The following is a 13,810-nucleotide window of genomic DNA, read 5'->3' on the forward strand; positions in this document are numbered from 1 at the left end:
AATGACTTGAAGGCTATAGTTATTGAACTCTTAAGGTTTTTCTATTTTCCAAGTACATACTCCAGGTTCCTTTATTCATTGTTCTTATGTTATTTTATTTTTTAATTGTTGGGGATAGAACCCAGGGCCTTGTGTACACTAAGCAAGTGTTGTACCACTAAGCTTCACCCCCAGCTCCTGAATTTTTTCATATTATACCTAGCACCTAGATCAGTGCTTGAGCATAATAAGTGACATGAAACCAAAAGAAGAATAAAAATAATTTGCTGAAGGCCTACTCTGTGCCATGCATGGTATTTGGCTCCAGATTTAGATTTATAAAGTTCAATATACTGGGGCCCATGAACTTCAGCAATTAAAGTTTAGCAAGGAAGGAAAACAAATAAATCAAGAATTAAATTTATAAGTGTAGGCACAATGCTATTCAGCACAGAGGAAGAATACCTATGGGCTGGGGTTGTGGCTCAGAGGTAGAGCACTTGCCTAGCATGCATGAGGCACTGGGTTCAATCCTCAGCACCACATAAATAAAAAAAGATAAACTAAAGATATTGTGTCTACCTATAACTAAAAAATAAATGTTTAAAAAAATTTAAAAAAAGGAAAAAGAATACCTAAAATAAACTAGGACACCAGAGTACATTTCTTGGACAAGAGATGCTCCAGTGGAGCTTGAAGTGCATAGTGACAGCTGCATGGAGAAGGAGGAAGCAAAGAGGCACTATGGGCTTGGGCGTAGTGGTGTATGCCTGTAATTTCAGTGACTCAGTAGGCTTGAAGACAGGGATCACAAGTTTAAGGTCAACCTCAGCAATTTAGTGAGGCCCTAAGCAACTTAGGTAGACCATGTCTCAAAATAAAAAATAAAAAGGGCTGGGGATGTGGCTCAGTGGTTGGGTTCAATCTCCAGTACCAAAAAAAAAAAAAAAAAAAAAAAAAAAAAGGCACAGTGGTATAATATTATAACAAAATAATTTGGAGAAACTGGTATGGAGTATTTTTGTTGGTTGTGGTAGAAGGAGGCTACCAGCGCAAGCTGGAGCCAGTGTGAAGGGCCTTTATTGCTGAGTTTAGAGTTGAAGGTTTACACTAAAACACTTGGGGAAGTCACTGAAAGATTTTAAATACGAGAATATCATAAACTGATATTTTTTTGGTCTGGGGATGCGACTTAATAGTATAGCATATGCTCAACATGCACAATGCACTGGATTCAATTCTCTGCACCAAAGAAGAAGAAAAAGAAAGGAGAAGGAGAAGAAGAATATATAAAAAACAAAATCACCCGGTGCTTGCTTCAGCAGCACATGTACTAAAATTGGAGGAATACAGGAATTAGCATGTCCTCACAGCAAGGCTGATGCACAAATTCACGAAGCTTTCCATATTAAAAAACAAAAACAACAACATCAAAAAAATCACATGTAATTCCACTATCAGAGGTAACTACTAGTATCATATTGCTATAATTTCCTCCCAGTGTTTTCTACATAAATATTTTTAGTGAAAATGAGACCATATGTTATAATTTTGTATCCCTTTCTTCTTAATGTAATAACATAATTATGTATATGGGTGATTTCAACATTTTTCCCACTTACACTTTTATTTTTATTTTTGGATGCAGAGGATGGAATCAGGGCCCCCCCAAATGCTAAGCATATGCTTTACCACTGAGCCACACCCCCAGCCCCATTTTTACTTTTTTTGTATTTCTAAAGTCTTATGGGGCTGGGGATGTGGCTCCAGCGGTAGCGCGCTCGCCTGGCATGGGTGAGGCCCAGGTTCGACCCTCAGCACCACATACAAACAAAGATGTTGTGTCCGCCGAAAACTAAAAAATAAATATTAAAAAAAAAAAAAATTCTCTCTCTCTCTCTCTTTAAAAAAAAATCTCTTTCTTTAAAAATAAATAAATAAATAAATAAAATCTTGCATAATGAGCATGTGTTCTTTCAAAAAGAGTATTTACTTTTTCTAATCATCATAATATATAATAAAATGAAAAATGTTATAAGAATAATATATTATATATGTTCAATATGTAAAATGAAATGCAAAAAAACAGTATCACATAAAAAGGAAACTGCTTATAATATCATTACTCACAGATTACTGTTGACATTCTTTTACTTGCCTTTCTAGGCTTGTTTCTCATACATAACTTTACTTACTTACTTATGTATTTATTTTGCAGTGCTGGGGATAAAACCCAGGGTCTGGCGCATGCTAGGCAAGTGCTCTACCACTGAGCCTACACATATAACTTTTATGACTAAAGCAAACAAATTTCTCCACTCTGTGTGACTCTTCTCTGGTCCTCCTCCAGCCTGCTTTTCATCCTCTGCTTTCAGGAAGCCTGGAATTGTGTTCCAAATGGCTTCGTTGCCCCAGGGTTCTTCTTTCCAAACCACCATTCATACTGTGTACCCAAATATCTGACCCTATACTTTTCTTCTTAAAAAATCTTTCCTGCCTCCTCATTGCCTACTGAATAAGGTCCAAACTCGGAGCTACATGCAAGATTCTCTACTAGTACATCCCAAATTGCCTGCCTTGCCTGTCACCTTCCCCAGCACAGACTCAGCAGTGACACCTACCCTTCCCTTAGCAATACACTTTCTTGCCTGTGTAGTCTGCTGACCATGATTCCTGAGATGCTGCTTTTTCTATACTTGGTTACATTTTATTTATCCTTCCAGACTTATCCCAAACCTGCCACAGTGCCACACGCCTGAACTCCATCTACTTGGGAGACTGAGGCAGGAAGATGGCAATTTCAAGGCCTACCCCCAACAACTTAGCAAGACCCTGTCTCAAAATAATAATAATAAATTGAAAAGCTCAGTGGTAAAGCACACCTGGGTTCAATCTTTCTAGTACCAAACCAAAAAAAAAAAAAAAAAAAGAAAGAAAAGAAAACAAAAACATCTCTCTGGGCAATGAAGGTAAACCTGTGTACCCACCTCTGGTAGAGTGCTCATGTTCATCTTTCCTGAAACTGTACTCTCAAGTGCAGTTCATAATCAATACACCTCTAGCACCTAGACAGTGCCTAATATATGCTATCATATGTGTGCATGTGGTACTGGGGATTAAACCCAGGGGCTCTCTACCATAGAGCCACATTCCCAGCCCTTTTTACCATTTTATTTTTCACTTTGAGACAGGGTCTCATTAAATTGCCCAGGCTGGCCTTGAACTTGTGATCCTCCTGGCTGCACGGTATATATATATATTTTTTTTTAAGAGAGAGAGAATTTTAATATTTATTTTTTAGTTTTCGGCAGACACAACACTTGAGCCACAACCCCAGCCCTGCACGGTATCTTTTTATTTTTTTATTTGTTGGTACTGGGGATTGAACCAGAGGTGCTTAGCCCCTGAGTGACATCCCCAGCCCTTTTTCAATTTTTTATTTTGAGACAGTGTCTCGCTAAATTGCTTAGGGCCCCATGCTAAGTCTGGCTTTGAACTTGTGGTCCTCCTGCCTCAGCCTTCTAATACTAGGATTACAGGCAAGCATCACTATGACTAGCTGAATGATATCTTTTTACTTATCTTTTTACTTGAATGAATAAAGAATGTCTGAGTCCATGTTTTTTACTCAGCTAATCAACTAGTATTTCTTTTTTTATTGTTATGGTACTGGGGATCAAACCTGGAGCTTCCCACATGCTAGCCTTGTGCTCTCTACCACTGAACCACATCTCCAATCAACTAATATGTCTTAAATATCTACTATATGATCATTAATTTCAGGCTACTGTGGAGCTGTCAATTTTTCTTTTTTTTAAAGGACTGGGTATAGAACCTATGGACACTCTACTACTGAGCTATATTGTCAGCCCTTTATATTTATTTTAAGATAGGGTCTCACTAAATTGTCTAGACTGGCCTTGAACTTCTAATCCTCCTGCCTCAGCCTCAGAGTATCAAAGAATTCTATTAATTTAATACACCAAAGATAAAACATCTTTGGTGTATTAAATTAATAGAATTCTTTGATGTACTATGTGATGCCAGGGAAAGGAACAATTATCAAGTGTTAAGCTTGTTGGAAGAAAGCTCATGGTGAAGGTGAAATCTGAGCTGAATTTAACTATGGTGAGAATAGGATAGTCAGAAAAGAGGCAGAAAGGCATTTCAGATATGGGGAACAACACAGTCAAAGGGACAGGCAGAAACAGGATCATGCAGGCTTGCTTATGGAGAGGAATAGATAGGGCTATATGTGGCTGAGAATGTTTTCTAAGGAGGATTGGGAAAGAGCTTGGGTAGGTTGCCTAGGGCCAGGAAGGACTTAAGAGAGCCTCATTGGGATTGGGGAGCTATTTTAGGATACTTGCAAAAGACAGGAACCAAGTAAGAGGGTCAAGATGAGGTTAGCAGCAATGGGAAGGCAGAGAAATGGTTGAAGAGAAATTGCAAAGTTTGAATCAGAAAGCTGGCTTGACTATGCAGCCTGAGGGGAGGGAAATGTGTTAAAAACACCTTTTATGTTCTATTTATTTTTATTTTATATTTATTTTTTGAGGTGCTGGGAATAGAGCACAGGGCTTTGTGCATGCCAGGCAGGCTTTCTGTCACTGAGCCATACTCTAAAACCCCATCCTGTAAGCAATCCCCCACTCTCTACCCCTGTTAAGTTTTAAAACAAGGAAAGTGAATAAACCAAGATTCCAGTCCAGGCAGAAGAGAGGAGGGAATGTCCTAATAGTTAGGATAAAATCTACAATAGCTCCTGTATACCAAATTCCTAAGGAGACCTGAGGAGGTCTGCAAAGAATAACTTAGAATCATTTTTTGTTTTTCAATAAGACATTTTAGTGTGATCTGAAGTCCTTTGTGTGTGTGTGTGTGTGTGTGTGTGTGTGGCCAGGAATTGAACTCAGGACCTTGTACATGCTAAGCATGCACTCTACCACTGAGCTTGTCTACTCTGAGCTTGTAATATTTTTGAAACTTCCAACTTTTACCTTAATCAAGGAATTCAGACAATATCCCCTAATCACCTTAGAAATTAAAAAGTATATGAAATAGGCAATATCCAAATTTGAAGATCTGGAAGAGTGTGACATCGATTTTAATACATACAAATGTTATTAAAATGTCATTCTGACTGAACACAGTGGCACATGCCTATAATCCCAGTGACTCAGGAAGCTGAGGCATAAGGATTATAAGTTTGAGGCCAGCCTGGGCAACGTGGCAAGACCCTGTCTCAAAAGAAAAAACAAAGGGCTGGGAATCTAACTCAGTGGTAAAACAACTCTGGTATTGACCCAATACCAAAAAATAAAATAACAAAACAAAACTAAGTGTCATTCTGAACATTATTGACCTAAGGAATGTGATCTGGGTTGCAAGTGGATAGAGTTAAGAGGAAGACATATTTATTCCAAATAGAATATCTAAAATAAAAAATCTAAACTATTAAAAATATTGAACAGAGTTATTTTGTTGTTTTCTTCCAATTATTATTTTTCATGCATCATTTATTTTTTTTTAACAAATAACTCATGTTGCAAAAATTATGCTATGAGGGCTGGGGGTGTAGCTCAGTCGTAGAGTTCTTGCCTAGTATGTGCAAGGTCTTGGATTCCATCCTCAGCATTGCAAAATAAATAAATAAAAATAACTACATTCAGCTGGGCAAGGTGGCACACACCCTTAATCCCAATTACTCAGGAGGCTGGGGCAGGAGGATCACAAATTCAAGAACAGTCTAGGTAACTTAAGAAGACTGTCTCAAAATTTCAAAAATTAAAAAGAAATGTTTTAAGGGTTGGGATGTAGCTCAGTGGTAGAGCACTTACCTGGCATGCAAGGGATTTGGTTCCCCCATATTGTAAAAATGTTAATTAATTAATTGATTAATTAAGGTTATGATATGAGGCTGGGGTATAGTTCAGCAGTACAATGTATTCCTAGCATGTATGAGGTCCTGAGTTTGATCCCTAGCACCAAAAAGAAAAAAACTATATGTATATATTTGTGTATATATATATACATATATAATCATATGTATATATATTTGTTTTGGTGCAAAAAAAGATAACACTCCCAGCCTTTAGAAAGAGGAGCCAAAATAACTTTTGCTGTAATTTTATTAGTCATGGTCCCAGCAAAATACAAAGGCACCCTTGATGAAATTCAGAAGAGAACAAAATGAAGAACTTTTTATAGAGGGTGGGAGCAAGGTGAAAGGAACCAACCAGGGATGCTTACCTATTTAGGCATCAGAAATGGCAGACAGCCAATACCATGTCTAGGTTTTTTGTTTGTTTGCTTTGTTTTTTGGGTACCTGGGATTGAACTTAGGGACACTCAGCCACTGAGCCATATCCCTAGCCCTCCTTTGTATTTTATTTAGAGATAGGCTCTCAATTGCTTGGCACCTCACTGTTGTTGAGGCTGGCTTTGAATTTGCGATCCTCCAGCCTCGGCCTCCTGAGCCACTGGTTTTACAGGTGTGTGCAACTGCGCCCAGCACCACCCCTAGGTTTTAAGGCCAAGGGCTGGCAACAATATCCATGGAGCCCCAGAGATAGATGGAGCCAAGAGATCAATAGTCATAGAAACGTGTAGCTACTCCTGGAGTTAAGGTACCATGGCAGGAAGAGAGCAGAGTAAGAAACAGCCCCATCCCTTTCTCTTCCTGTCTTCAGGCCTCTTGGTGGTGCCTTCAAGTGGCCCAACCACTTGGCCACCAGATGGCCAGGAGGCCAAGTGATGAAATCTTTAAACATCTGTCTCTTTTGCTCATTTTAACTAGATGGAGAGGGGTCAAAGAATGGATGACAGGAGTCAGAGAATAATCATCTCAACAATGTTAGAGGTTTATGCTAAAGGTAGAGAGGACAGAAAATCAGGACAGCCAGGGCTCAAGGACTATGCCAAAGAGAGGCTGAGCAGCAGAGAGCCAGAACTAAGCTATATTTCTGCATACAGCTTGCAAAGATTCAAAGTGGGAGTAATGGGAGACTTAGAGTGAGGTCCAATATCAAAGTGGCTGCAGGTAACAATAACAACAACAACAACAACAAAATTACTCAGCAAGGTTCTGGATTCAATTCCTAGCATGTGCATAAAAAAAAAGCACAAAATTACTTAAACAATATAAATTACTTAATATAAAATGGTGGGATTTCTTTTTTTCTTTCTTTTTTTTTTTTGCTACCAGGGATTGAACCCAGGGGCTCTTAACCACTGAGCTACATCTGGAGGCTTTTTTTTTTTTTTTTCAATGTTTTATTTTGAGACAGGGTCTTGCTAAACTGCTTAGGACCTTGTTAAATTGCCGAGGCTGGCATGGAACTTGCAGTCCTCCTGCCTCAGCCTCCTGAGTCACTGGGATTACACGTGAGCACCACTACGCCCAGCTAAAATGTATTTGTCCCACTGGGTACAGTGACACACACCTGTAATCCCAGTTATTTGGGAAAAAATTTAAGGCTAGCCTGGATAACCTAATGAAATCCTGTCTCAAATAAACAAACAAACAAACAAATAAACAAAAGAGCTGGGGATATAGCTCAATGGAGAGAGTTCCTCTAGGTTCAGTCCCCTGAACTGCCAAAAAACAAAACAAAACTCAGTGTGTGTGTGTGTGTGTGTGTGTGTGTGTGTTTATTTTCTTTCCTGGCACCTCTCATCATTGTCCCAGATTCTTAACCTTTACTGGCCCTTCTTTCCTATTCTTCAAGTTCCTAATAGCCTGAAGTTGTTTCTCCCCTCTGAATGAGAGATTCCTTATTATAAAGTAGTTTTATCTTGTAATTCTGTGATAACAGGATTTTAACCTCAAAATGAGTTTTACACTAAAGAATTTCAGAATCTCAGGCTTTTTGACACAATGTGTGTGTGTGTGTGTGTGTGTGTAAAATAGTTGTGCAATATGTGGTTCTCTATGGAGCTGCTCGGAACAGACACATCACAGAAGATGTAAAACCATGGCTGGGGAGCTGGCTGCCCTGACCAGAGTGATTTGGGTGCCCACTCTGTTGTACTAGTAACTAATACCCATGAAACCGGGACTTGGGTGGGTCAAACTACAGGCTCTGATGCAACCTGCCAGGTTTGCAACTGGACTCCATCACTTACCTACTAGCCATGTAACTGGGGCAAGTTACTTAACCTCTCTGTGCTTCACATTTTGTAGGAATCTCTTCTTTTTCCTGTAGCTCTATTCCATATTTCTTACTAAAGCCATATTTCAAAAAAAAAAAAAAGAGGCTAGATTTCTATTCAAAAATGAGTGTCTGTTCCTATAGAATTCAAAACCACGTACAGAAACCTGACATTTTGGTCTCTAGAGAACATCCACCAGGCAGGAGTGAATGTGTGGTAGTAAACTTCCTGATTTGATTTTGCCAGAACTAGAGCAGAGCTGAAGTTATTGTCAAGAATTTAGGGATAGGGCTGGGGATGTGGCTCAAGCAGTAGTGCGCTCGCCTGGCATGCGTGCGGCCCGGGTTCGATCCTCAGCACCACATACAAACAAAGATGTTGTGTCCGCTGAAAACTAGAAAATACATATTGAAAAATAAAAAAAAAAGAAAAAAGAATCCTTAGGGAGTATGGGGTGTTTCTCAGTGGTAGAGGCTTTGCCTAACATTCACAAGATTCTGTGTTTCATCCCAGCACTGCAAAAAGAAAAGAATATGTAGGATCTTTTATTTCCAGAGTAGCTTCATGAGTAGTGATATGATACAGAAGTAGATATCTTCATGCCTCCATGATCTGTGTACATGGACTTCCACTAGAGTTCCCTGAAGTCATTGACTCTCTTATACCTTAGCATCTAAAACCAAGTATCTTCCAGGTAATCTAGTTGCTGTTACTGTGGAATACAAATGCTTTAATCAATAACAGATCTGAAATGGAAAAGCTGAGTCTCTGCAGGACTTCAGTCAGTTCCTCCTGTTGTGCAATGACAAACTACAGGCCTGATGTGGTGGTTTGTACTGAAGACCAGGTGGGCCAAACTACAAGCTCTGATGCAACCTGCCTGGATTGCAAGTGGACTCTATCCCTTACCTACTAGCCATTTAACTGGGCCAAATTACTTAACCTCTCTGTGCTTCTGGTTCCTCATCTGCAGAATTAAAATAGCAGTGGCACCTATCTCAGAGGGTTTTGTGGGGGTTTCATGGGTTACTGTATGTGAAACATCGTAACAGTGCTTGTCACATAGTGACCTTTTAATAAATGATAGTGATTATCATCATTACTGGTCCACTTGGTGGTGAGCAGGTTGTTTCTCCACTGGGCCAAAAGGAGGGAAATGGATGTTCATTATCTCAGTGACTTTAAAACTATTTTAATGAACTTGTAGGGTAATAATGGACTTAGCTTCAACATGTCATTAAGATAAAACAACATAAAAACCAAAACAAACAAAAACTTCAGTATCTTAAGGCCGAAATTAAATGAGCAAACTAATTTTCACTGAATGCCTCCTATTCACTGCAGGTGAAGGCACATTATTATTATTAATTTTATTTTAATAGAAAGAAATTGAGACTCAAAGAGGTTGAAATTTTTTTCAAGACTGAACAGCCAGAAGACAAGGCAGATCTATAGAAACAAGAAGATTAGTGGTTGCCTAGGGTGAGAGGTGGGCAGACTAATGGGGAGGCTTGGGAAAGGAGGGAGGGACTGTTAATGAGCAGGGGATTTCTCCTAGGGATGATGAAAACGTTCTAAAATTTATTGTGGTGATGGTTGGACAACTTCTTGAATATACTAAAACCAACTTAATTGTACACTTTAAAAATTGTGTGGTAACGGGGCTGGAGATGTGGCTCAAGCGGTAGCGCGCTCGCCTAACATGCGTGAGGCACTGGATTCGATTCTCAGCACCACATAAAAATAAAATTAAATGAAAATTGTGGTATGTGAATCAAAACAACAACAAAGTACACAGCCAGAAGCTGTATAGGCTGGATTCGGATCCAACACACACACACACACACACACACACACACACGGAAATAATTCTTGAATAAAACACTAGGCAGGAATAAAACATCCTTTATCCTGGAGATGGGAATTAAGAGAGGACACTTAGGAGATATTTAGGAGAGGAGAGGGGCAAGCGATCCGCCCTCCTTGGGCTGATGGTTTTGTTAGGAACAGCCCAGAGACGTCCCCACAGGAAGCCAGCACCTGGAAGGGAAAGAGCCCCTGGTTGTAAGGGCGTTTCCGGGGAGGGAGGCTGGAGACAGGAAATGGCGTGGTGGAAGAGTTAGCTAGTAGGAGCTCAGAAGTCCGTATGCTCTCTGGCTGTGTTGTTTTTGAGTTTCCCTTGCTTGTTTTCACTCTGGCTTCCCTTAATTTTTAGGAAAGTTCCTTTGGCAAGTTCTCACTCGTCCCCAAACGTGTTCAGGAGAGAAAGGAAGAGGTTTTTCCAGGCAAAAGCCAGAGGGAAGCTAGGAGGCTTGCTGTCACGCGGAAGTCCTGGCAGCAGCCCTTCTGCGCAAGTCGACCTAGTCCCTCTGGTGTGCCAATTAAGAGAAATTCACAGTACACTGGGGACGTTCTGTGACCTTATCACAGAGTAACCTCCTCAGCAGGCCTTTGGGAGGAGAGAGGCCATCTTAGATAGTTCCTTCAATGATGTGGGAGGCATGTCTGGAGGGCACCCATCACGGTGGCATTGCCAGTTCATTCCCTTAGTGCAAGAAGAGCTAAGCAGATCCCAGTTTTATTCAATGTGTTTGATTAAGGAGATGGAATTTGGAAGTTAGTGTCATGTTAAACCAGAACGAAAATCACTGATGCTTTTTTTTTTTTTTTTAAATATTGGCACTTTAAACACCATATAGGGGTTAGAGGTGTAGCTGAGTGGAAGAGCACTTGCCTAGCATACTCAAAACTCTAGGTTTGATCCCCAGCACTACCAAAAAAAAAAAAAAAAAGTGCCATTTAGTTGTAATTTATTTATTTTTATTTCTGTATAAAGCATTCATTGAACCCAGGGGTACTTTACCATCAGCTACACCCCCAATCCTTTATATTTTGACACAAGCTCTCACCAAGTTGCCCAGGCCCACCTCCAAATTGCAATCCTGTCTCAGTTAACCTCCCAAATTACTGGGATTGAAGGTGTGTAACATTGTGCCCAGCTAGTAATCCCCACACCTAATCTGCAACCTGTTTCTTATAAAAAAAAAGAAAAAAAAAAGTTAGCTTGAGAGAGTTGTATGAGAATCAATCATATTTTAAATATTTGTGAAAAACAGATGCTAAAATATAAAGAAATTCTGCAGCGAATTGTTTTGTTGATGAGACTTACCATCACTTAAAATATTTTATTTATACTTTTCTATTTTTCAAATTTTTCACACTAAGTATAAATACCTTATAGAGAAGTTTTTTTTGGTATGTGTGGTGCCAGATCAAATCCAAGGCCTCTTCATATAAAGTTTAGAATCAGTTTGTCATGTATGCTAGGCAAGTGCTCTATATCAAATTAGGAAAAGAATAACCCATTTTAATTTTTTTCAATTTTTGGTTTTTCTAATTTTCATGTATTATAATTTAAAACATGAGGGACTGGGGGTGTGGCTCAAAGGCAGAGCATGTGTTTAGCATGTGGTAGGCCCTGGGTTCAATCCCCCACACCAAAAATTAAAAAAATATATATTATCACCCCAAACTTCATTCTTCTATAAATTTGAATTTTCAAACATGATTTAAGGTTTATGTATCTATTAGATATCCCTGTATATAAGTAATAGATGTTATATCTGTATATCCTCACAATACAAAATTGACAGTGTCAGTCACTACCATCCAGGTATTTGAGTTTGGCCAGGGAAGCTTGGTCCTAAGACAAGGAACAAGTCAAAACTGGCTGCCCTTTGGGTTTGTGAACCAGCCATTGGGTAACTGAATCAATATTGATAGTATTTGTATACAGCCATTTACCTGTATTGGCTAAAGCTGCCCTCTATGATTGCATCAACATGCTAAGCAGGTTTGTCAGCTGCTCCTGGCACTCAGAGTTACAGAATATTGTTTCAAGCTAAGCTTCAGTGGACAACCCACTCTGTTTGTCATTCTGCTTAGCACACAGCAATTGTTCATGGGTCCTCCTCTTAGTCATCCTCTTCACATTTCACTTAACCAATGGAATCATAAAACATCTTGTTCTAGTATAGGTAAACCAGTTGTGTTCTTCAAACTTTCTTTTTTTTTTTTTTAAGAGAGAGTGAAAGAGGGAGAGAGAGAGACAGACAATTTTAATATTTATTTTTTAGTTATTGGCGGACACAACTTCTTTGTTTTGTATGTGGTGCTGAGGATCGAACCCGGGCCGCACGCATGGCAGGCAAGCGCGCTACCGCTTGAGCCACATCCCCAGCCCAAACTTTCTTGTTGATGATCTTATTTATTAAGTAAGTATGAGTCAAGAATGAAGTTGATGAAACTGTTAAGCAAATTAGATAGGCAGTCCAGGGAAGGTGGAAGTCATACAAACATAAAATCTGGAGATTGAACACAAGGATGCTTAACCATTGAACTGCATCCCCAACCCTTTTTATTTTTTTATTTTAAAATATTTTTTAGGGGGCTGGGGTTGTGGCTCAGTGGTAGAGTGCTTGGGTTCGATCTTTAGCACCACATAAAAATAAATAAATTTTAAAAATTTTTCTATCAACAAATAAAAAAAATTTAAAAAATATTTTTAGCTACACATGGACACAATATCTTTATTTTGTTTATTCATTTTTATGTGATGCTGAGGATCGAACTCAGTGCCTCACATGTGCGAGGCAAGCGCCCTGCCACTGAGCCTCAACACCAGCCCCTTATTTTTTATTTTGAAACAGGGTCTTTCTAAGTTGTTTAGGGTCTTGCTAAATTGCTGAGGCTGGCCTGGAATTTGTGATACTCCCGTCTTAGCCTCTGGAGTCATTAGAATTATAGAAGTGTGTCAAAGCTTCTAGCCATTTATTTATTTACTTATTTACTTTGGCACCAGGAATTCATTTTACCTCTAGGGACACTTAACAACTGAACCACATCCCTAGCCCTTTTATTTTATATTTTGAGACAGAGTCTCGTTAAGTTGCTTAGGGACTCATCAAACTGCTGAGGCTGGCTTTGAACTTGTGATCCTCCTGCCTCAGCCTCCTGAGCCCCTGGGATTAAAGGGAAGTGCCATTGTACCCAGCTCAGCCACTCTTATTGTTGAGTTTTAAGAGTTCTTTGTGTATTTTGGATAGTAGTCCTTTATCAATTATATCTTTTCTAAATATTTTCTCCTGTTCTGTGACTTGTTTCTTAGTCCTTTGTCAGAGCAAATGTTTTTAATTTTAATTAAGTTCAGGTTATCAATTCTTTCTTTTGTTGATCATACTTTTGGGGTCGTAGCTAAAAAGTCATTGCCAAACCTAAGATCATTTAGATTTTCTCCTGTGTTATCTTCTATAAGTTTTACAGTTTCACATGTTTATATCAAAGATCTATTTGGGTCTTTTTTTTTTTTTTTTTTAATGTGAATTTCCAATTGTTTCAGCACCATTTATTGAAAAGACTTTTGTTGTTGTTGTTCCTATTGTGTCACCTTTACTCCTTTGTCAAAAATCAGTTCTGTATTTTATGTGGCTGTATTTCTGGGCTTTCTGCTCTGGTCCATTGATCTGTCTGTTCTTTTACCAATATCACAGTGTCCTGATTACTGTAGCTTTATAGTCTTGAAGTCAGGTAGTATCAGTCCACCAACTTTGTTCTTCTATAATGCTCCAGTGGCTTTTCTGGGTCTTTGCACACTCCATACAAAGTTTAAAATCAGTCT

At 39.1% G+C, this 13,810-nt stretch overlaps 1 non-coding gene across 1 annotated transcript; it reads left to right on the forward strand.

The window, feature by feature from the left end:
- The first annotated feature begins 1,288 nt into the window (after positions 1–1,288).
- LOC114104957 (U6 spliceosomal RNA) lies at positions 1,289–1,392 on the forward strand. The gene has a single exon (XR_003584915.1). It is a non-coding gene; the product is annotated as a U6 spliceosomal RNA (small nuclear RNA).
- Positions 1,393–13,810: the final 12,418 nt, after the last annotated feature.

The sequence above is a fragment of the Marmota flaviventris genome, chromosome 3 (assembly GCF_047511675.1).
Source record: "Marmota flaviventris isolate mMarFla1 chromosome 3, mMarFla1.hap1, whole genome shotgun sequence".
Classification (NCBI taxonomy): Eukaryota; Metazoa; Chordata; class Mammalia; order Rodentia; family Sciuridae; genus Marmota; species Marmota flaviventris.